The sequence below is a fragment of the Hordeum vulgare genome, chromosome 7H, assembly GCF_904849725.1.
Source record: "Hordeum vulgare subsp. vulgare chromosome 7H, MorexV3_pseudomolecules_assembly, whole genome shotgun sequence".
Lineage (NCBI taxonomy): Eukaryota > Viridiplantae > Streptophyta > Magnoliopsida > Poales > Poaceae > Hordeum > Hordeum vulgare.
The window spans coordinates 453341030-453364766 of NC_058524.1; positions in this window are offsets into that span (position 1 = coordinate 453341030).

Here is a 23737-nt window from a genome sequence, read left to right on the forward strand (position 1 = left end):
TCTTTTGTAGAATCAGTTTAATCTCTCTATAGCTTAGCTCTACCTGACCACTGGACTGAGGGTGATAGGGAGACGCAATTCTATGGTTGACATCGTACTTAGCAAGCGTTTTACGGAAAGCAACATGAATGAAATGTGAACCACCGTCGGTCATTAGATATCTAGGGACCCCAAATCTAGGGAAAATAACTTCTTTAAGCATCCTGATACAGGTGTTCTGATCAGCACAGTTAGTTGGGGTAGCTTCTACCCACTTAGTAACGTAATCAACAGCAACTAGGATATGAGTATACCCGTTGGATTTTGGAAAAGGTCCCATATAATCAAAGCCCCAAACATCAAATGGTTCAATGACAAGTGAATAATTCATAGGCATTTCCTCACGTTTACTGATATTACCTATTCTTTGACATTCGTCACAAGATAAGACAAACTTACGGGCATCCTTGAAGAGAGTGGCCCAATAGAAACCTGATTGCAATACCTTGTGTGCAGTTCTATCTCCCGCATGGCGTCCTCCGTAGGCCTCAGAGTGACACTTCTATAGGATTTGTCCTTGTTCATGTTCAGGTACACAACGTCTAATAACACCATCTACTCCTTCCTTATAAAGGTGAGGATCATCCCAGAAGTAATGTCTCAAATCAAAGAAGAATTTTTCTTTTGCTGGTATGTGAAACTAGGTGGTATATATTTGGCAACGATAAACTTTGCATAATCAGCATACCATTGTGCACTACGTGAAGCATTGATGACATTCAGTTGCTCATCAAGAAAGCTATCATCAATAGGTTGTGGGTCATCAAGAACATTCTCCAACCTAGACAAGTTATCTTCTACTAGGTTATCAGCACCCTTCCTGTCAACAACATGCAAATCAAATTCTTGTAGCAAGACAACCCATCTGATAAGTCTAGGTTTAGCGTCTTTCTTCTCCATTAGGTACTTAATAGCAGCGTGATCAGTGTGAATAGTGCCTTTGGAATCAACTATGTAAGATCTGAACTTTTCAAATGAAAACACGACGGCTAAAAATTCCTTTTCCGTAGTAGCATAGTTTCTTCGGGCATTGTCTAGAGTTTTACTAGCATAGTGAATAACATTCAACTTCTTGTCAACTCTTTGCAATAGGACAGCACCAACAGCATAATCACTCGTATTACACATGATTTCAAAAGGTAAGTTCCAATCAGGTGGTTGAACAATAGGTGCAGTTATCAAGGCCTTCTTAAGTATTTCGAAGGCTTCCTCACAATCATCGTCAAAGACAAAAGGAATATCCTTTTGCAAGAGATTGGTAAGAGGCCTAGAAATCTTAGAGAAATCTTTAATGAACCTTCTATAGAAACCAGCATGACCAAGGAAACTTCTTATACCTTTGATATCTGTGGGGCATGGCATTTTCTCGAGTAGATCAACCTTAGCCTAATCGACTTCAATACCTCTTTCAGAAATTTTATGTCCTAAGACGATGCCTTCATTAACCATAAAGTGGCACTTCTCCCAATTCAAGACAAGATTGGTGTCTTTACATCTCTGCAAGACCCGATCAAGGTTGCTGAGGCAATCATCCAAAGAAGACCCATAGACGGAGAAGTCATCCATGAAAACCTCAACAATCTTTTCACAAAAGTCAGAGAATATAGCCATCATACATATTTGAAAGGTAATAGGTGCATTAGATAAGCCAAAAGGCATACGTCTATAAGCAAAGGTACCGAAAGGGCAGGTGAAAGTGGTTTTCTCCTGATCAGCTTGTGCAACTGGTATTTGGGAGAAACCAGAATAACCGTCTAGAAAGCAGAAGTGTGTGTGTTTAGAAAGCCTTTCTAGCATTTGGTCGATAAAAGGCAAAGGGTAATGATCTTTCCCAGTGGCTTTATTCAATTTCCTAAAATCGATCACCATCCTATAGTCAGTAATAATCCTCTATGGGATCAATTCATCCTTATCATTAGGGACAACAGTAATACCTCCCTTCTTAGGGACGCAATGCAGCGGACTCACCCAATCACTATGAGCAACAGGATAAATAATACCCGCTTCGAGGAGCTTTAGTATTTCTTTTCTTACTACCTCTTTCATCTTAGGATTTAATCTCCGTTGATGATCAGCAACTGGCTTGGAATCAGGATCAGTTTTAATCTTGTGCTGGCATAGAGTGGGACTAATGCCCTTAAGATCATCAAGAGTATATCCAATAGCAACACGGTGCTTCCTCAGAGTTTTTAGTAACTTCTTTTCGTCATGCTCTGAGAGGCTAGCACTAATTATAACAGGTTATATCTCTTTTTCATCAAGATAAGCATACTTAAGAGTATCAGGAAACTGCTTAAGCTCAAACACAGGAGCACCCTTTGGTGCGGGTGGATCCCCAAGCAGTTCAACAAGCAAATTATTCTGAAGGATATGATATTTTTCTAAGACAACTCTATCTATCTCATCTCTCTCATCCATATGCATATCATTTTCATGCTCAAGCAAGTATTGCTCTAAAGGATCAGTAGGAGGCACGACAATAGAGGCTAAGGCAATAGTTTCATCCTTACTAGGAAACTCCTTTTCATGAGGTTGTCTATGAAACTTGGAGAAATTGAACTCGTCTGACACACCTTCAAAGCCAGCAGTGACAGTTTGCTTTTCACAGTCAATATGAGCATTGACAGTATTGAGAAAAGGTCTGCCAAATATGATGGGACAAAATCTATCTTGGGTGGTAGCAAGAACGAGGAAATCAGCAGGATACTTCGTTTTACCACACAAGACTTCAACATCCCTAACAATTCCCACAAGGCCGATAGTATCTCTATTGGCAAGCTCAATTGTGACATCAATGGGTTCTATCTCGTCAGGTGCAATCTCGTCTTTAGTTTCATCATATAAGGATTGAGGTATTGCACTAACACTAGAACCCACGTCACATAAACCATGATAACAATGATCTCCTAACTTAACAGAAACAACAGGTGTGCCAACAACAGGCCTATGTTTGTCTCTCGCATGTGGTTTAGCAATTCTAGCAGCATCTTCATAGAAGTGAATATCATGGCCATCAACATTGTCGGACAGGAGATCTTTGATAATAGCAATGCTAGGTTCAACTCTAATTTGCTCAGGGGGTGTAGGTGTTCTAATGTATCCCCTATGTATCACAGTTGAAGCTTTAGAATGGTCCTTTATCCTAACAGGGAAAGGTGGTTTCTCAATGTAAGCACTGGGAACAATAGGATCATTATAGGCAATGACTTTCTCTTCAACTAGATTGGGTTTAACTACATTGACTTCTAAGGGAGGATGATATTTAAACCAATTCTCTTTGGGGCAATCAATATGAGCATAAAATGATTCACACACTGAAGCTACTATCTCAGAGTCAGGTCCAAACTTAGCACTAAACTCACAAAAAGTATTTGTTTCAAGAAAGGATTTAACGCAATCAAACTTGAAATTCATACCTGACTCCTTACCTTCATCAAGCACCCAATCTTTAAAGTTGCGTGTAATTCTTTCCAATAAATTCCATCTAAAGTCAATATCTCTCTTCATAAAAGAACCGGTACAAGAAGTGTCAAGCATGGTGCGATCATCATGAGAAAGCCGAGCATAGAAGTTCTGAATGATAATTTCTCTCAAGAGCTCATGGTTGGGGCATGAATATAACATTGATTTAAGCCTCGCCCAATCCTGAGCGATGCTTTCTCTGTCACGGGGCCAAAAATTATAAATATAATTCCGATCACGATGTACTAAATGCATAGGATAAAACTTTTGATGAAATTCCAATTTCAACCTATTGTAGTTCCATGATCCAGTATCATCGCATAGCCTATACTATGTCAACGCCTTATCCCTCAAAGATAAGGGAAAGACCCTCTTCTTGACCTCATCCTCGGGCAAACCTGCAAGCTTAAATAAACCACAAACTTCATCTACAAAGATTAGATGCAAGTCTGGATGTGATGTTCCATCTCCTGTAAAAGGATTAGCCAGCAGTTTCTCAAGCATACCCGAAGGAAATTCAAATAAAATATTTTCAATAGGTGCAATAGGTTGAGGAGCAACTCTTTGTCCTTCCGTTCGGGGTGAAGATACCCCGAACAAGCCCCTCAAAGGATTAGTTTCCATAGTGACAAGTGACAATAAGTTTCAGCACACTATATAAATGTTTCCTTACCAAATTCCACTTACCAAAGGCGCTTCACTCCCCAGCAGCAACGCCAGAAAAGAGTCCTGATGACCCAGAAGTATAGGGGATCTATCATAGTCCTTTCGATAAGTAAGAGTGTCGAACCCAACGAAGAGCAGAAGGATCTGACAAGTGGTTTTCAGCAAGGTAACATCTCCAAGCATTGAAATTATCGGTAACAAGTAGTTGTGCGTTGAGATGATTCGTAGCAAGTAGCAAGTAACAAAAGTAACAATGGTGCAGCAAAGTGGACCAATCCCTTTTGTAGCCTTATAGGAGGTAAAACGCTCCCGAGGACACATGGGAATTTCTGTCAAGCTAGTTTTCATCATGTTCATATGATTCCCATTCGCTACTTTGATAGTTTGATATGTGGGTGGACCGGCGCTTGAGTACTGCCCTGTGGGGACCCCGACTTACGAGTCGAGATCGCCGTGCTCAGTGATCCCAGAGATCAATGCTCACCGAACACAGATACCGAATAAAAGAGTCTTACATCCATACATACCGTTTGATACAATAAATGACCACTTCGGTCGAGAACCCATGCCTTATAGGCCAACACACTAAACTGGACCAATAGAGGAATTATTGGTTGAAAGCGTGAACCCATGCCATCAGCCTTAACCTACAGGCATTTTGACTGGGGAGCATCCTAGCTTGCAAGAACATCACCGAGTTAATCTTCACCATATCCTGTCTTTCACACCTGGTCAATGAAATAACCAGTGGCAAGCCAATGAGTACTTTGAATGTACTCGCAAATAGCCCGTGATACGAACAATGAAAGTGAAGGATAACAATATCATGCATCTTTTGTGTAACTCATTTGGGTGGAATGATCATGAATATGCATCAAATTAAATATTTACTCCTGAAGAACAGGTTACAGATATCAACATATCTGCTAAGGGCTGAACCATCCGGGTTCACGCTATATGCCAGGTCATCGAACTCGGTCATAACCTCAATGTATCAGCTGAGGGCTAAACCATCCGGGTTTACCCTATATGCCAAGTCACCAAACTTGGTCATATTATTATTATAACAACACCTTTTTAACAGCACACACACATACACACTTGGTTTATGCGGAAATCGAATAGTTTACACTCTGCAGAGGTAGTACGCTGGACCCACAAGAAACGGGAAACTTCCGTGTCATCCACGACTCGCGGTATATCACATATACCCGAGGTAAGTACCCGATCATCATCTTTCCCCTGACGATACTAGACAAAGAGGTCCACTCGATTGGTACCCAGCCCACATGTTATACGTCTTACGAGCACCGACTCTGGACAGTATCAACCATGCGGGGACCAACGGTGTGCCTAGAACTCATAATAATGGCATAGTTGTCCTACCTGGCACGACCCCATCACGAGAGCGATGACAATCACTCCCGCCACTAGTAATGTCGCTCTTTGCTAGCACCGACCAGAGTAATCAACAAAGCCCCATCCCATAAATGGGTATCATGGTCGTACTGGTAAGGTTGGGACGGTCGACACATCATAAATCTAATCCCATTTCCGAAACCATACTCACACAAAAACATCGGTGCATCACTTCACCAAAAGTGATCACCAAATCATCATCACCCTCGGGCATTAGTGGCACCCGATGGGGTTTTCATAAACTCTTGATTTAACTCATCATTATGCTCACGATAATATGCTTCTATATTTACTTATCAACATGGTATTAGCATGACCCTCAAGGGGGTAGGGTCAAGCTCAATGCAATGGTTCTTTAATTCTACTAGTCAGCATGACAGTAGCATGATCCTCATATATGGTAGGGTCAAGCTCATCATGCTTATGCTCAGAGGAGCCAAATGAACAACATCATCATCATGCAAGTGCTTCGAAGAAGCCTTCGGTACCACCACACCAATGATGAACCGGCACTATGATCACATGCAACGGGAAAGTACTTGCTATCTTAGCATGCATCAATTCATATGCTTAAGTCATGGTCAAAGGGCTGCTTGCCTTGATCACGTAAGTCCTCGGGGTCTTCGAGGTCTTCCGCTCCAACTCCGAATACTCCGTCTACCGTCAACTATCGTCGGAAACAACCATAGTAAGCCACACATCAAGCAGAATAAAAGTGTTCTAGAAATAGAAGTTTTATTTTTCTTGGACCACTCTGGTCATAAGAAAAATACCTGAATCATTTTTTAGGAGATTTGGATCCTCAAGGATTTTTGAATGGATGGAAAGAAGGAATAGGTGACCATTGCAGAAGCCAACAGAAATCATTCGGTTAAAAATGAGTGGAGGCACCCATTTAACAGAGAATGATTTTAGAAATTTTTAGAAAGTGGTTTCACTGGATTTGGAGTTGAAATGAATATTCTGGAGATTTTACAATGAGGATTAAATAGCAATAGGAGCTATTTATTTATTCTAACAGAATTAAGCCACACAAAATTGTTGACCAGGGTTCTAAAAATGGAGAATGATTTTAGAAGGCTCTGGGAGTTTGAATCACTCCATTTGGAGTTGATTTGAATCCTCTAGGAATTTTCAAAGGTGGTGATAAAATGTCTAAATGCGCATTTAGATATTATTATCACAGGAAAGTATTTTGGAAAAAGGTGCAATGCTCAAATCTGGATAGAACAGGATTTTAGAAACCTGCAGAATTTTTAATCAATAAATTTGGAGTTAGTATGAATTTATGATGGATTTAATAAGATAGGAATAAAAGGTAAAGGAAAAGGGGGCACTTGTCCCTCGAGCTATCTAGCGCGAGGGGCGGCAGATAAACAAATGGGCCGGCGTGTTGGCTCGGCCTAGCGCCAAGGCCACGCAGGAGGCGTACTCCTTCGGTTACGCCTTTGGCTTGGCGAAGGCGCAAAGCGCTAGTGCGCTTTCACTCATACGCCGGGCCCGGCTTGCTGGTCGCTGACCGAGGGGACCCACCCGACTCCTCTCTCCCCTGCCTTTCTTCTACTCGCGATGGAGAGATGGGGGGCGCCGGTCGCCGAGGCTCTGGCCGCCAGCTGGTTCCGCCACCGAACCGCGGCTGGGGGCAGGTGCCCTACTCCCCACCGAGCCTGGGAGGAGTCCCTGGAGGCCTAGAGAATGCCCGGGCGAGAGGGACGGCTAATGGCTCCGGCCACCGTGGAGGGGAGGATGCTGACCTCGGGGAGGAGCCATAACGTGTCCATCAGGATGGGAAAGCTGCGGGGCTCGCAGAAGGGAAGACTTGAAGCCGGAGACGAGCCGACTGGCTCAGACGCAAGGGGGGCCGAGGCGGCGCCATGGCCGTGGAGGGAGGAAGAGGAGGGCCTGTGAGCTCCACTTGCGGGGTCATGGGGACTTGAGGGAACTAGGAGGGTCCAGGGAATAAGGAAGGAGGCATCAGGGGAGAGGTATAGCCAAAGGGCTATGAGGGGAAGCTCGGATCCGCCTCTGGTGCTCACTGGCCGGCCGACACACGCGGCCTGAGGGGCTTGGAGTCTACCTAGCGTCGCGAAGGGGGTCAAGGATGGTCTGTTGCGCTTTGGGACACGCTCCCCTCGCTGGACCCAAGGTGCAGCTAGAGCCCAAGGTGCAGAGCACCGTTTCAGCATGCCAGGGGGTGGTCACCACCCCACTTGGTGTCCTAGGCCACCCCTTGGCCAGGCCAAGGTGTCAAACATGCAAGGCATGTTTGCCACGACGTACTGGTGAAGTTTGGACCAAGTTGGAGCTATCTAGGTGGGGTTTTGACTGATGTTAAGATTGCAGCAGAAATATTAGGGCTACTAGTGAGGGCACTAACAGGAGAGATAATGGAAGAAAAACATGTCTAGTAGTCTTAGGTATGGAAGGACTTCATCACTGTAAAGGTTCAGCTCAAACAAAGGAGGGTAGCTACTACTTGCTGTTCGAAGCCACTTTTCAGCCAGAAATGAACTTGGGGAGGTGCTGCTCATTTTCTCCACATGAGCATGCCATATCTTGGTTCTAAATGAATCCTTGGCATATAATAGATGCTCTGGAAAAAGTTGGGGATGATAACTTAAGCAGAAGATTGGAAAGAAGGGTAAAACAATGTTGCCAAGGGTGAAAATGAGAGAAAGATACAAAGGGTCCTTCCCCAATAATTGACCAGTGGCCATGAGAAAGTTACTGGAGGTAAAATATGACTATGTGAGGCTGTCGTAGAAAGTTGAGCTCAAGGGTAAAAGTGGAAGGGGGAAAAGAAGCCAAATTAGTGAGTGCACACAAGGTGTTTGATTTGTGGTTAGGCTATCAGATAGATTCCAATGGCTATGAAACTTAACAGGACCCAATAATAGATGAAAATAAGCTTGCACACCAAATTTTGGATTTGCTGGATAAGTTTTCCAATGTAGACTTGAAAAACCCTAGAAAGGGGCAGAAATGGGTTTCTGCTTAGAACCATATTCAAATAAATTCCCACGTCTCCAATATTTGGTGTATGGGCATTATTTGAGCATTAAGGCATGCACAAAAAGTTTGAGGTCAATTGGACAAACTTTATAATGTAAAGTTTGTCAAAGTCAGAAATCAACAGAGAGGGTTTTGAGGGTCTTAGGACAAGTTCCGCTATTCTCCTTAGTGTACCACTTGGTGTGGATGCCTCATTGGAGCATTGGAACATGTCCACCAAATTTGAGCACAATTGGAGACACTTCACAATGTAAAGTTGCTCAAATTTGATTCTGGACACACAGGGTTTTTGAGTGATTAGGGGAGCCAAATCAACTTGGATAAAAATTAAACTTGGCAAGATCATCAATAATATCATAGGTGACATGCTAGAATTTTACTGGAATTTATTGAGAATACTTCTTATAGAAATATTCCAAAAGCTTGAAATAGGCAGGAATGGTTTTGGAGGGGTTTGCCCAATATTTTGAACATGACCATGTTGAAACTCATAAATATGGAATAAATATATCAAGTGAGTTTCCCTAAATTTTCTTAAATATTTTGAAGGCAATAAAAATAACTTTCCTTCATAGGAGACCATTTCTGGCCTCACAGGAAGGTATTTAAATAAAATAATAAAATAACTTTTGAAATAATAATATGGTGATTTTTGGAAAACATTTTGATAATAGGCTTAAATAAAAGTATTGGTGCAAAAGAAATTCCCTAATTTGAGGACTTGTAGTACAAACCTCATCTCAGGGGTTTGAAAGTTTAATTTCGAAGAAATCCTTTTTGGTGAAATAAATATTTGGTAAAAGTAAATATTTGTCCTAAACACATGGGATGATCATTAGGCAGGAGAACATGGAGTGAGGAGGTGATTAGGAGGATGGCAAAAATTAATGGGGAGCAATCACATGCAACTAAACAAACAGGCAAACAATAGTCACTCCAACCATCACAAGCATTCACGAAAATTTTAATTGGTCCTAAATTTTTGAAATAAGTTAATTAGTCAGGGAAGCCAAAAACAGGGTGTGACATGCCCTTACTTGGACAAGCATCCCACTTATGATTACCCCCTCTCGCAAGCATCCGCAACTACGAAAGAAGAATTAAGACAAAGTCTAACCATAGCATTAAACTAGTGGATCCAAATCAGCCCCTTATGAAGCAACGCATAAACTAGGGTTTAAGATTCTGTCACTCTAGCAACCCATCATCTACTTACTACTTCCCAATGCCTTCCTCTAGGCCCAAATAATGGTGAAGTGTTATGTAGTCGACGTTCACATAACACCACTAGAGCAGAGACAACATACAACACATCAAATTATCAAACGAATACCAAATTCACATGACTACTTATAGCATGACTTATCCCATGTCCTCAGGAACAAAAGTAACTACTCACAAAGCCTAATCATATTCATGACAGAGAGGTAATGAGTAGCATCAAAGATCTGAACATATAATCTTCCACCAAGTAAGCCAACTAGCATCAACTACAAAGAGTAATTAACACTACTAGCAACCTTACAAGTACCAATCAGAGTCGCGAGACGGAGATTGGTTACAAGAAATGAACTAGGGTTTGGAGATGAGATGGTGTTGATGAAGATGTTGATGGTGACGAGTCCCCTCCGATGAGAGGAGTTTTGGAGATGACGATGGTGGCGATTTCCCCCTTCGGGAGGAAAGTTTCCCCGGCAGGATCGTCCTGCCGGAACTCTAGATTGGTTCAGCTCAAGTTCCGCCTCATGGCGGCGGCGAATCCTCCAAAAAGCCTACTCCTATTTTTTTCTGGAACGAAACCCTTCTTGTAGCAAAAGGGGGGAGCCAGGGGGCCAAGTGGGAGCCCACAAGCCCCCTAGGCGGGGCCAGGGGGAGGTCGCGCCTAGCAGGCTTGTGGCCCCCTTCTGGCGCCCCTCTGGTACTTCTTCGGCCCAGTATTTTTTATAAATCCCAAAAAAATCCTCGTTAATTTTCACGGCTTTTGGAGTTGCGCAGAATAGGTATCTCAAACTTGCTCCTTTTTCAGGCCAGAATTCCAGCTGCCGGCATTCTCCCTCTCCATGTAAACCTTGCAAGATAAGAGAGAAAATGCATAAGTATTGTACCGTGAAGTGTAATAACAGCCCAAAAAGCAATAAATATCAACATGAAAGCATGATGCAAAATGGACGTATCATCGGCCCATCAAACTCGCACTCAATTACTGCACTCGGCGTGGGAACAGTGGAGATGGTCGTACTGCCTGCCCATGACGATGCTCGTTGGACGACGCCGGACGTACCACACATGTCTTGCGTCAACCTTATGCAAGAGCCTTATTGGCTAACCGATGGGTCCCACGGCCAGACGGGATCTCGCAGCCGGCGGGCCCCTCCAGCGACAAGACAAGACCCCGTGGGCCCCCTGGCCAGCCGGGGAGGCTGCCAACCGGGTCCCACTCTTGTACCTTTTATCCATGTTGTAGGTCGGTGGGTTCGTCTATAAAACCCCCCGGCCCCTTCCATGCAAAGTGTCGGTCAACTCAGCACACACACCAACCACATAGGAGAGGCAGACGCGAGCCGGCAGCTCCTTCTTCCTCCTCCGCTATACAACACCAGGAGCATTTTGTAGTCCCATTCATACATCATACACTCCGAGAAGATTAGGGTTGTTATCTCTACGGAGAGCCCGGAACCTGGGTACATCATGCGTTCCATGCTTGTACCAACCTCGTCCCCAGCGTCCTCCGGTGCCACTTCGGTTCCCACCATCTTTAGCCTACTAATACGTCCATTTTGCATCATGCTTTCATGTTGATATTTATTGCTTCTTGGGCTCTTATATAACTTGTGGTACCATATTTATGCCTTTTCTCTCTTATTTTTCAAGGATTATTTGAAGAGGGAGAATTCAGGCAGCTGGAATTCTGGACTGGAAAAGGAGCAAATCCTAGTCCACTATTATGCACATCTCCAAATGCCCTGAAAATTTATGTGGATTTTTTCTGGAATATATTAAAAAATACTGGGCGAAAGAACTACCGGAGGGGGGCCACCAGAGCCCCACAAGCTTGTCCACCGCCACCACCCCCTGGTGGCGCAGGGCACGCTTGTGGGCAGCTCACTGGCCCACTAGCCCCCCTCTTTTGCTATATGATGCGTCCTGACCTGGAAATATTATACGGGAGCTTTTCGTGGTTTCACCGCCGCCACGGGGCGGCACTTGAGCAGATCCAATCTAGAGCTCCGGCACGACGATCCTGTCGGGGAAATTTCCCTCCCAGAGGGGGAATCGCCGCCATCGTCATCACCAACACTCCTCTCGTCAAATGGAAGACATCTTCATCAACATCTGCATCAGCACCATCTCCTCTCCAATCCCTAGGTCATCTCTTGTAACCAATCTTCGTCTCGCAACTTAGATTGGTACTTGTAAGGTTGCTAGTAGTGTTGATTACTCTTTGTAGTTGATGCTTGTTGGATTACTTGGTGGAAGAGGTTATGTTCAGATCCTTGATGCTATTCATTACACCTCTGGTCACGATTATGATTATGTCTTGTGAGTAGTTACTTTTGTTCCTGAGGACATGGGATAAGTCATGCTGATAATAGTCATGTGAATTTGATATTCGTTCGGTATTTTGATATGATGTATGTTGTTTTTCCTCTAGTGGTGTTATGAGAACGTCGACTACATAACACTTCACCATATTTGGGCCTAGAGGAAGGCATTGGGAAGTAGTAAGTAGATGATGGGTTGCTGGAGTGACAGAAGCTTAAACCCCAGTTTATGCGCTGCTTCGTGAGGGGCTGATTTGGATCCACTAGTTTAATGCTATGGTTAGACTTTGCCTTAATTCTTCTTTTGTAGTTGCGGATGCTTGCGAGAGAGGTTAATCATAAGTGGGATTCTGGTCCAAATAAGGGCAGCACCCAACCGTTGGTCCACCCACATATCAAACTATCAAAGTAACGAATGCGAATCATATGAACATGATGAAACTAGCATGACAGAAATTCCCGTGTGTCCTCGGGAGCGTTTTTCCTCCTATAAGACTTTGTTCAGGCTTGTCCCTTGCTACAAAAGGGATTGGGCCACTTGCTGCACCGTTGCTACTACTTGTTACTTGTTACTCTTTGCTTGCTACGTTTCACCTCGCTACACAATCACTTGTTACCGCTAATTTCAGTGCTTGCAGTTATTACCTTGCTGAAATCCGTTTATCAGAGCCTTCCGCTCCTCGTTGGGTTCGACACTCTTACTTATCGAAAGGACTATGATTGATCCCCTATACTTGTGGGTCATCAAGACTCTTTTCTAGCGCCGTTGCCGTGGAGTGAAGCTCCTTTGGTAAGTGGAAATGGGTAAGGAAACACTTTTGTACTGTGCAGAAATTTATTGTCACTTGTCACTATGGATACTCTTTTTTTGAGGAGTTTGTTCGGGGTATCTTCACCACGAACGGAAGCATGAGGAGTTGCTCCTCAACCTGAGGTACCTACTGAAAATATCTTTTATGAAATTCCTTTGGGTATGCTTGCGAAACTGCTAGCTAATCCTTTTACAGGAGATGGATCTTCACATCCAGACTTTCATCTAATCTATGTAGATGAAGTTTGTGGTTTATTTAAGCTTGCAGGTTTGCCCGAGGATGAGGTAAAGAACAAAGTCTTTCCTTTATCTTTGAAGGATAAGGTGTTGACATGGTATAGGTTATGTGATGATGCCGGATCATGGGGCTACAATCGGTTGAAATTGGAATTTCATCAAAAGTTCTATCCTATGCATTTAGTACATCGTGATCGGAACTTTATTTATAAATTTTGGCCTCGTGACAGGGAAAGCATAGCTCAAGCTTGGGGAGGATTAAATCAATGCTATATTAATGTCCCAATCATGAGCTCTCGAGGGAAATCATCACTCAAAACTTTTATGCTCCGCTTTCTCATGAAGATCGTACCATGCTTCACACTTCTTGTGGCGGTTCTTTTATGAAGAAGGATATTGATCACAAGTGGAATTTATTGGAGAGAATCAAACGCAACTCGGAAGATTGGGAGCTGGAGGAAGGTAAGGACTCAGGTATGAATTTCCAGTTTGATTGCGTTAAATCTTTTGTTGAGACAAACACTTCTAGAGATTTTAGCGCTAAGTATGGACTTGACTCTGAGATAGTAGCTTCTCTATGTGAATCTTTTGCTGCTCATGTTGAAATTCCCAAATAGAAGTGGTTTAAATATCATCCTCCTATAGAAAGCAACATAGCCAAAACCAATCTAGTTGAGGAGAAAATCATAGCTTTTAGTGATCCTGTTGTTCCTTGTGCTTACACTGAGAAACCACCATACCCTACTAGAATGAAGGATTATTCTAAAGCTCCAACTGTGATACGTAGGGGTTACATTAGACCACTTGCACCCCCTGAGGAGATTAGAGTTGAACCTAGTGTTGCTATTATCAAAGATCTCTTAGCCGGAGACATAGATGGGCATGTTATCAAATTATGTGAGGACTTTGCTAGAATTGCTAAACCTCACGCGAAATACAACCACGGACCTGTAGTTGGCCTGCCGTTTGATTCTGTTAAGATAGGAGATCACTGTTACCATGGTTTATGTGATATGGGAGCTAGTGTTAGTGCAATACCCCGTTCTCTATATGATGAAATCAAAGATGAGATTGCACCTGCTGAGATAGAACCCATTGATGTCACTATCACGCTAGCTAATAGAGACACTATCTGCCCTTTGGGAATTGTGAGAGACGTAGAAGTCCTGTGTGGTAAGACGAAGTATCCTACTGATTTCCTCGTCCTTGGTACTGCAGAAAATAGCTTTTGTCCCATCATATTTGGTAGACCCTTTCTCAACACTGTCAATGCTCACATTCATTGCATTAAGCAGACTGTCATAGTAAGTTTCGAGGGTGTGTCTCATGAATTTAACTTCTCCAAGTTTGGTAGACAAACCCATGAAAGAGAGTCATCTGGTAGGGATGAAATCATTTCTCTTGCCTCTATTGCCGTACCTCCTACGGATCCTTTAGAGCAATATCTGCTTGAGCATGAAAATGATATGCATATGGAGGAGAGAGATGAGATAGATAGAATTGTCTTAGAACAATGTCCTATTCTCAAGAATAATCTGCCTGTTGAACTACTTGGGAATCCTCCCCCACCAAAGGGTGATCCTGTGTTCGAGCTTAAACAGTTGTGTGATACTCTTAAGTATGCCTATCTTGATGGGAAGGAGATATATCATGTCATTATTAGTGCTCTCCTCTCAAAGCATGAAGAGAAGAAATTACTAAAAACTCCGAGGAAGCACCACGCTGCTATTGGATATACTCTTGATGATCTTAAGGGTATTAGTCCTACTCTATGTCAGCAAAAGATTAAAACCGATCCTGACTTCAAACCAGTTGCTGATCATCAAAGGAGATTAAATCCTAAGATGAAAGAGGTCGTTAGAAAAGAAATATTAAAGCTTCTGGAAGCAGGAATCATTTATCCTGTTGCTCATAGTGATTGGGTAAGTCCAGTACATTGCGTACCTAAGAAGGGAGGTATCACCGTCGTTCCTAATGATAAGGATGAACTAATCCCACAAAGGATTATTACCGGCTATAGAATGGTGATAGACTTCCGGAAATTGAACAAGGCAACCAGGAAAGATCATTATCCTTTGCCGTTCATCAACCAAATGCTAGAAAGGCTATCAAATCACACACACTTTTTCTTTCTAGACGGTTATTCAGTTTTCTCGCAAATACGTGTTGCACAATCTGATCAAGAGAAAACCACCTTCACCTGCTGTTTCGGTTCCTTTGCCTATAGACGTATGCCTTTTGGCTTATGTAATGCACGTTCCACCTTCCAAAGATGTATGATGGCTATATTCTCTGACTTATGTGAAAAGATTGTCGAGGTTTTCATGGATGACTTCTCCGTTTACGGGTCTTCCTTTGATGATTGCCTCAGCAACTTTGATAGAGTCTTACAGAGATGCGAAGAAACCAACCTCGTCTTGAATTGGGAGAAGTGCCACTTTATGGTTAATGAAGGTATCGTCTTAGGAAATCTCTGAGAGAGGCATTGAAGTTGATAAGGCTAAGGTTGATGCAATTGAGAAAATGCCTTGCCCCACAGATATCAGAGGTATACGAAGTTTCCTAGGTCATGCTGGTTTCTATAGAAGGTTCATTAAAGACTTCTCTAAGATTTCTAGGCCTCTTACCAACCTCTAGCAGAAGGATGTTCCTTTTGTTTTTGATGAGGATTGTGAGGAAGGCTTTGATAACCGCAACTATTTTTCAACCACCTGACTGGAACTTGCCCTTTGAAATCATGTGTGACGCTAGTGATTATGTTGTTGGTGCTATTCTAGGACAAAGAGCTGACAAGAAGTTGAATGTCATTCACTACGCTAGTAAAACTCTAGACAGTGCCCAAAGAAACTATGCCACTACGGAGAAGGAATTTTTAGCAGTCGTGTTTGCATGTGAAAAATTCAGATCTTACGTAGTTGACTCCAAAGTCACTATTCACTCTGATCATGTTGCTATTAAGTACCTTATGCACAAGAAAGACGCTAAGCCTAGGCTGATTAGATGGGTTCTCCTACTACAGGAATTTGATTTGCACGTCATTGACCGAAACGGTGCTGATAACCCTGTAGCAGATAACTTGTCTAGGCTAGAGAATGTCCTTGATGACCCACTACCAATTGATGACAACTTTCCTGATGAGCAATTAAATGTCATCCGCACTTCACTTAGTGCACCGTGGTATGCCGATTATGCAAACTATATCGTAGCCAAATACATACCACCCAGTTTCACCTATCAACAAAAGAAGAAATTATTCTTTGATTTGAGACACTACTTTTGGGATGATCCTCGCCTTTATAAGGAAGGAGTAGATGGTGTTATTAGACGTTGTGTGCCTGAACATGATCAGGGACAGATCCTGCACAAGTGTCATTCCGAAGTCTACGGAGGACACCACGCTGGAGATAGAACTGCCCATAAGGTATTGCAATCAGGTTTCTATTGGCCCACTCTCTTCAAGGATGCTCGTAAGCTTGTCTTGTCTTGTGACGAATGCCAAAGGATACGGAACATCAGTAAGCGTCAAGAGATGCCTATGAACTATTCACTTGTCATTGAACCATTTGATGTGTGGGGCTTTGATTATATGGGACCCTTCCCGAGTTCCAATGGGTACACTCACATCTTAGTTTCTAGGATTACGTTACTAAGTGGGTAGAAGCTATCCCCACTAAAAATGCTGATCACCACACCTCTATTAAGATGCTTAAAGAAGTCATATTCCCAAGATTTGGACTCCCTGGATACTTGATGACTCATGGCGGTTCACACTTCATTCATGGTGTTTTCCGCAAGATGCTAGCTAAGTATGATGTCAACCATTGAGTTGCATCTCCTTATCATCCTCAGTCTAGTGGTCATGTTGAGTTGAGTAATAGGGAGATCAAGTTGATCCTACAAAAGACTGTCAACAGATCTCGAAAGAACTGGTCTAGCAAACTTGACGATGCACTATGGGCTTATAGGACTGCTTATAAGAATCCCATGGGCATGTCGCCGTATAAAATGGTTTACGGTAAGGCCTGTCATTTACCTCTTGAGCTGGAGCACAAAGCTAATTGGGCAATCAAAGAGCTCAACTTTGATTTCAAACTTGCCGGTGAGAAGCGGTTGTTTGATATCAACTCGTTGGATGAATGGAGAGCCCAGGCATATGAGAATGCCAGGTTGTTCAAGGAAAAGGTTAAGAGATGGCACGACAAACGAATACAGAAACGAGAGTTCAATGTAGGTGATTATGTCTTTCTATATAATTCTCGTTTGAGATTCTTTGCAGCCAAGCTTCTCTCTAAATGGGAAGGTCCCTATGTTGTCGAGGAAGTATATCGTTCCGGTGCCATCAAAATCAATAACACGAAAGGAAATTTTCCTAGAGTGGTAAATGAGCAAAGAATCAAGCATTACATCTCTGGTACTCCCATAATGTTGAGACCAATATCATCAATGTCATAACTCCAGAGGAGTACATATGGGATGTTTATCAGCCTGTTTCAGACCATGAAAACGAAGATGTTTCTATTTCGGCAAGAAATTGGACTCCGATGCTTTTCCAATAGGCAATTTCCTCAGTTTTGGAATTTTTGGAAAATTAGAAAAATAAAAAGCAGTCCGGAGAGCAAACGAGGAAGCCACAAGGGCGCACACCGCCAACACCCCCCTGGTGGCGGTGGGCAAGCTTGTGGGCACCTCGTGTTCCTCCCGGACTCCGTTTTCTTGCGGAGGACTACTTCTGGCCCAGAAAAAATCAATATATAGTTGCCCGAAGGTTTTGATCTCCGTATCGCGCAGTTTTCCTCTGTTTTCGTTTCGAGCTTGTTGCTGCCGCAGATCTAGATCCCCATGACTTCCCCAAACGCTCCTAAGGACAAGATGTTCGAGAAGGTCATCAATCCCTACCTCACGGAAGTGCTGAAACACCCTCAATCTATCAAGATGAGCGAGGGGATGTTGCACATCCGTGATGTTGAGGGGCCTAAGAAGACCGGAAGCATGGAGACGAGGCTCGAAGCAATGGAGCAACAAGTCTTCAAGTGCCAAGCGATGGTTGAGCGTGGACTCAACGCCAACCACACGTTGATCACGGAGTTCACTAGCAATCACAAGATGGATGCCATTGATATTGGGAAACACCTCTCCAGGCTTTAAGATAGGGTTGACCAACTTCAGGGCCAGATCTATGACGTGCATAATCAAAACTGTGAGTACGAGTACAGATTTAAATCAATAAGGTCGGCTGCAGATTTGAGGATTCCGGCGACTCGTTCATCCTGCCATGATAGAGCACCTATGCCTTGGAAGATGGAGGATCAGACTACGACAACAACACCACCATCACCACCAAAGGAAGACAACTAAGCATTGGTATGGGCAATCCCCTTGGCTTCTGCCAAGCTTGGGGGAGTTTCCCTGGTATCGTATCACCTTTATATCTTTTGCTTTTACCTTTGTTTTAGTTATTTACTTTTCAGTTTTTATTTCTTCTTTTAGAGGAATAAGTCTTTAGTTTTTAGTTTGAGTCTTTTGCTTTTGTCTCTCCCCCGATGTATTCGAGCTTACGAGCTACATAATAAAGTGTGTCTTAGTCAAGGGCTCTGCTTTGTGCCATGATCAAAAGTATGAAAAGAACGATAGCATGAAAGATCATGAGACGATCTTATGGAAAGTGATAACTTCACATATGACAAGTATGATGATTGAAACTTGTTCAGAATAAATTAAGATAGACCTCAGTCATTGTTGCAATTAATAAGAAGTAATAAGGAAAGAGAGGTTCACATATAGATATATCATCTTAGACACTTTTTGCACTTGTGAGCACTCACCAAACTATTACATGCCTAGGAGTAGATGTTGGACAAGGAAGACAACATAATGAATTGTGAATTGTGTGTGCTTGGTTCCAAACAATGTTATATGATTAGAGATCCCTTAGCATGTGACAATTGCTTCCACCTCATATTAGCCAAAACTCCGGCACCAAGTAGAGATACTACTTGTGCATCCATAAACCTCCGAACCAGTTTTTCCATGAGAGTCCACCATACCTACCTATGGATTGAATAAGATCCTTCAAGTAAGTTGTCATCGGTGCAAGCAATAAAAATTGCTCTCTAATATGTATGATCTATTAGTGTGTGGAAAATAAGCTTTGTACGAACCTGTGATGAGGAAGACATAAAAGCGACAGACTGCATAATAAAGTTCTTTATCACAGGAGGCAATATAAAGTGACGTTCCTCCGCACTGAGAGGACACGCATTCAAACCTCAAAAGCGCATGACAACCTCTGCTTCCCTCTGCGAAGGGCCTATCTTGTACCTTTACTTTTTACCCTTGTAAGAGTCATGGTGATCATTACCAATTCCCTTTTTGCCTTTGTCTTGGCTACCGTCACATGCTTGGGAAAGATCTATATTCATATATCAACTTGGAGTTGAGTACTCATGCTTTATTGTTGTTGACTTTACCCTTGAGGTAAACCGTTGGGAGGCAAAACTATAAGCCCCTATCTTCCTCTGTGTTCAGCTGAAACTTTGACACCACGAGTACCACATGAGTTGTAACAATTATGGAAAACAAAAGAGATGATTGAGTATGTGGTTTTGCCTTACAAGATCTTATTTGACTCTTTCTGATGTTGTGATAAATTGCAATTGCTTCAATGACTATGGACTATTGTTGGTTACTTCTCGGTAAGGTTTTTGCTTCATGCTTTGCTTTGTGAAGGAATTGTTACTTTCCCATAAGAATCTTTATGATGTATTGCTGTCCTATGTGTGATCATGATGCCCTCTTGTCCGTATTATTTTTTATCGACACCTTCGTCCCCAAATATGTGGACATGTTTATGGAACTTGGTTTTTGTTTGAGGACAAGCGAGGTCTAAGCTTGGGGAGTTGATACGTCCATTTTGCATCATGCTTTCATGTTTATATTTCTTGCTTCTTGGGCTGTTATATTACTTGTGGTACCATATTTATGCCTTTTCTCGCTTATTTTGCAAGGATTATTTGAAGAGGGAGAATTCACGCAGCTGGAATTCTGGACTGGAAAAGGAGCAAATCCTAGTCCACTATTCTTCACATCTCCAAATGCCCTGAAAAGTTACATGGATTTTTTCTGGAATATATTAAAAATACTGGGCTAAAGAACTACCGGAGGGGGGCCACCAGGGCCCCACAAGCTTGCCCACCACCACCACCCCCCTGGTGGTGCAGGGCAGGCTTGTGGGCAGCCCACTAGCCCACTAGCCCCCCTCTTTTGCTATATGATGCGTCCTGACCTGGAAAAAATCATACGGGAGCTTTTCGTGGTTTCGCCGCCGCCACGGGGCGGAACTTGAGCAGATCCAATCTAGAGCTCCAGCAGGACGATCCTGCCGGGGAAATTTCCCTCCCGGATGGGGAATCGTTGCCATCATCATCACTAACACTCCTATCATCGGAGGGGAGACATCTTCATCAACATCTTCATCAGCACCATCTCCTCTCCAATCCCTAGTTCATCTCTTGTAACCAATCTTCATCTCGCAACTTAGATTGGTACTTGTAAGGTTGCTAGTAGTGTTGATTACTCTTTGTAGTTGATGCTTGTTGGATTACTTGGTGGAAGAGTTTATGTTCAGATCCTTGATGCTATTCATTACACCTCTGGTCATGATTATGATTATGTCTTGTGAGTAGTTACTTTTGTTCCTGAGGACATGGGATAAGTCATGCTGATAATAGTCATGTGAATTTGATATTCGTTCGGTATTTAGATATGATGTATGTTGTTTTTCCTCTAGTGGTGTTATGTGAATGTCGACTACATAACACTTCACTGTATTTGGGCCTAGAGGAAGGCATTGGGAAGTAGTAAGTAGATGATGGGTTGTTGGAGTGATAAAAGCTTAAACCCCAGTTTATGCGCTGCTTCGTGAGGAGGTGATTTGGATCCACTAGTTTAATGATATGGTTAGCCTTTGTCTTAATTCTTCTTTTATAGTTGCGGATGCTTGCGAGAGAGGTTAATCATAAGTGGGATGCTTGTCCAAGTAAGGGCAGTACCCAAGCGCCGGTCCACCCACATATCAAATTATCAAAGTAACGAACGCGAATCATATGAACATGATGAAACTAACATGACAGATATTCCCGTGTGTCCTCGGGAGCGTTTTTCCTCCTATAAGACTTTGTTCAGGATTGTCCCTTGCTACAAAAGGGATTGGGCCACTTGCTGCACCATTGCTACTACTTGTTACTTGTTACTCTTTGCTTGCTACGTTTCACCTCGCTACACAATCACTTGTTAACGCTACTTTCAGTGCTTGCGGTTATTACCTTGCTGAAATCCGTTTATCAGAGCCTTCAGCTCCTCGTTGGGTTCGACACTCTTACTTATTGAAAGGACTATGATTGATACCCTATACTTGTGGGTCATCACCTACCCATGGCTTATGTTGTGAGTAAACACCGACAAGCTGCCCGGAGCTATGAGCCCTTAGTTCCCCAACTCCAGTAGATAGTTTTTTGTGACATGAGACGCCATCCAGTCGCCCTGGATCTAGCCTGGTGGAAGTGCTCCGACACTCGATGAGGACCCCCACGATCCCTTCTTAGCTTGCTCGGCCTTTAGCGTCATGCCCCTCGTCATGTCGCATGGTGAGATGGTCGAGTCCTGTGGTGGTTGGAGGCATGACGGAGCTCTCGAATGTGGAAGCGGGGAATGAAGAGAGGAAGAAAAGCTCCAGATCTGAGAGTGTGCCTCTGTCATCCCCCAGCTCCTCCCTTTTATACATCATACAAAAGATCTTCGTCGAGCAATCCACCTTCAAAGAGGGGATCCGCAAGATCCCTGGGACACCGAACCTGAGGCACGTGGGAAAGTCTACGGCGTGGGAATCAAGGGGCCTCACCACTTTCCTTGCCATCGTTTCCGCTCCCACGAGGGCGCTCCCACGATTCAAAAACCACGAAAACTCCGCCGCGTTTTCATCCCGAATGGATTCTGCATCCCTATTGCTCAGAGCAGAGTGGGTCACACATCCGAACAACTCGTCCCTCTGGGGGACTCCAGTCACTCGGATACGCATAAAGATGACCAGCTTGCCCTCATCATGGAGCGAGTAGGATCCGTCCTAACTTGCCCTGGTCACTCTGAGCTCCGGGCTTGCATTCATCTGAGCCATCAACTCATCTCCCCAAGAGATAAGCAATCACTGCCGATTTTAGGCATACGGGCGTGTCCGATCATTTGAAATGTCTCATTCTTGTATTGCTAGTGGTTTACTATGAGTCCGAGTGAAACAACCCCGAGCTGCATTCCGGGCCTCTCCGAGATGCCGAGGACACTTAGAACTGTCTTTCACCCGGCCAGTCAAACCACAACCGATTCGGGGGCTACTGATGGGGTTGTCCACTAGGGGTACAACCATGGACGTGCATTCCAGAGCCCACCTAGGGCCCCACATAGTCATTAGAGTCCTCAAGGCTATCGGTGTAGTCTCGGTCTCACTCGGACATACAGGATCACACTCGGACACACAAGGTAACTCGGACCAACTTCGGCCAGTTGGATGTGCATCGACACTCGGACTAAAGAAAAACATGGATGAGGAAGAGACTGCAATAGCAAGAGAATTAATCTACCACATAAAAGCAAAGTGAAGATCGGTGTTATCAGTAACACAAGATTTAGAGGTGTTGTTACTAGTAACTTCCATAATTATTAGCATTAACTCGCCCTTGTTATGATGCTCAACAGGAACGGGTGCACTCTATAAAAGCCTACCATGAGCTCCGTGACAAGGATCAAGGATTATGTGTACTCACACCCCCATAAGCAACAGTAAGCCTCCGGGCTCGAGAAGTAGGGTCTTTACCACTCCCTAGTAGGGCCTGAACTTGACATCCGAGTGTTACCACTGCGTCGTAGCTAGGCTCCGCCCACTGCTCATATCCCTAGTACTATTGTTAGGTTCATTCTAATGACATCGATAGCCTCCCTAGCCGAGATGGAGGCAATCAACGTCCGGGCCGCGGTTGCCCACACCCGGCTCATGGCTTCCTTTTCCAAAGAGATGGACTACGTGGATTGCAAGACGCTTGAAAAATATGTGGCTATGGATGCCATCGAGTCCCTTCCCCCAAAAGTTGTCAAGCCTGAAATAGTCATGGAGGACGCGGCGAAGATCGATGAGCGCGACACGGGATATTAGCCTTTGTATAGAGCCCTAGTCTTTTGTTAGAGTAATGTTTGGTCAACCAGCTCTATTTAATTGTGTGATTAAGTAAGTGCGGTTGTGATCTAGGCTCTTTTTTTAGTACCCCAATTAACAAGTTCTGTTAAATTATGCAATGAAGTGGATGACCACTGTAACGAGGCGAATTCGGACCAAAATTTGTCGTATTATCTCCATTTTGTCTTCCAAAAGAAAATGAAATTCAAGTATATCACATGAAATTTGTTGGCATGAACTGTATGCAGTGTAATATCTAATAGCTTATATTACACCAGAAGCTTGGAGACCCAAATTTGCAAATTCAATCTCATCACACACGGGTTAAGC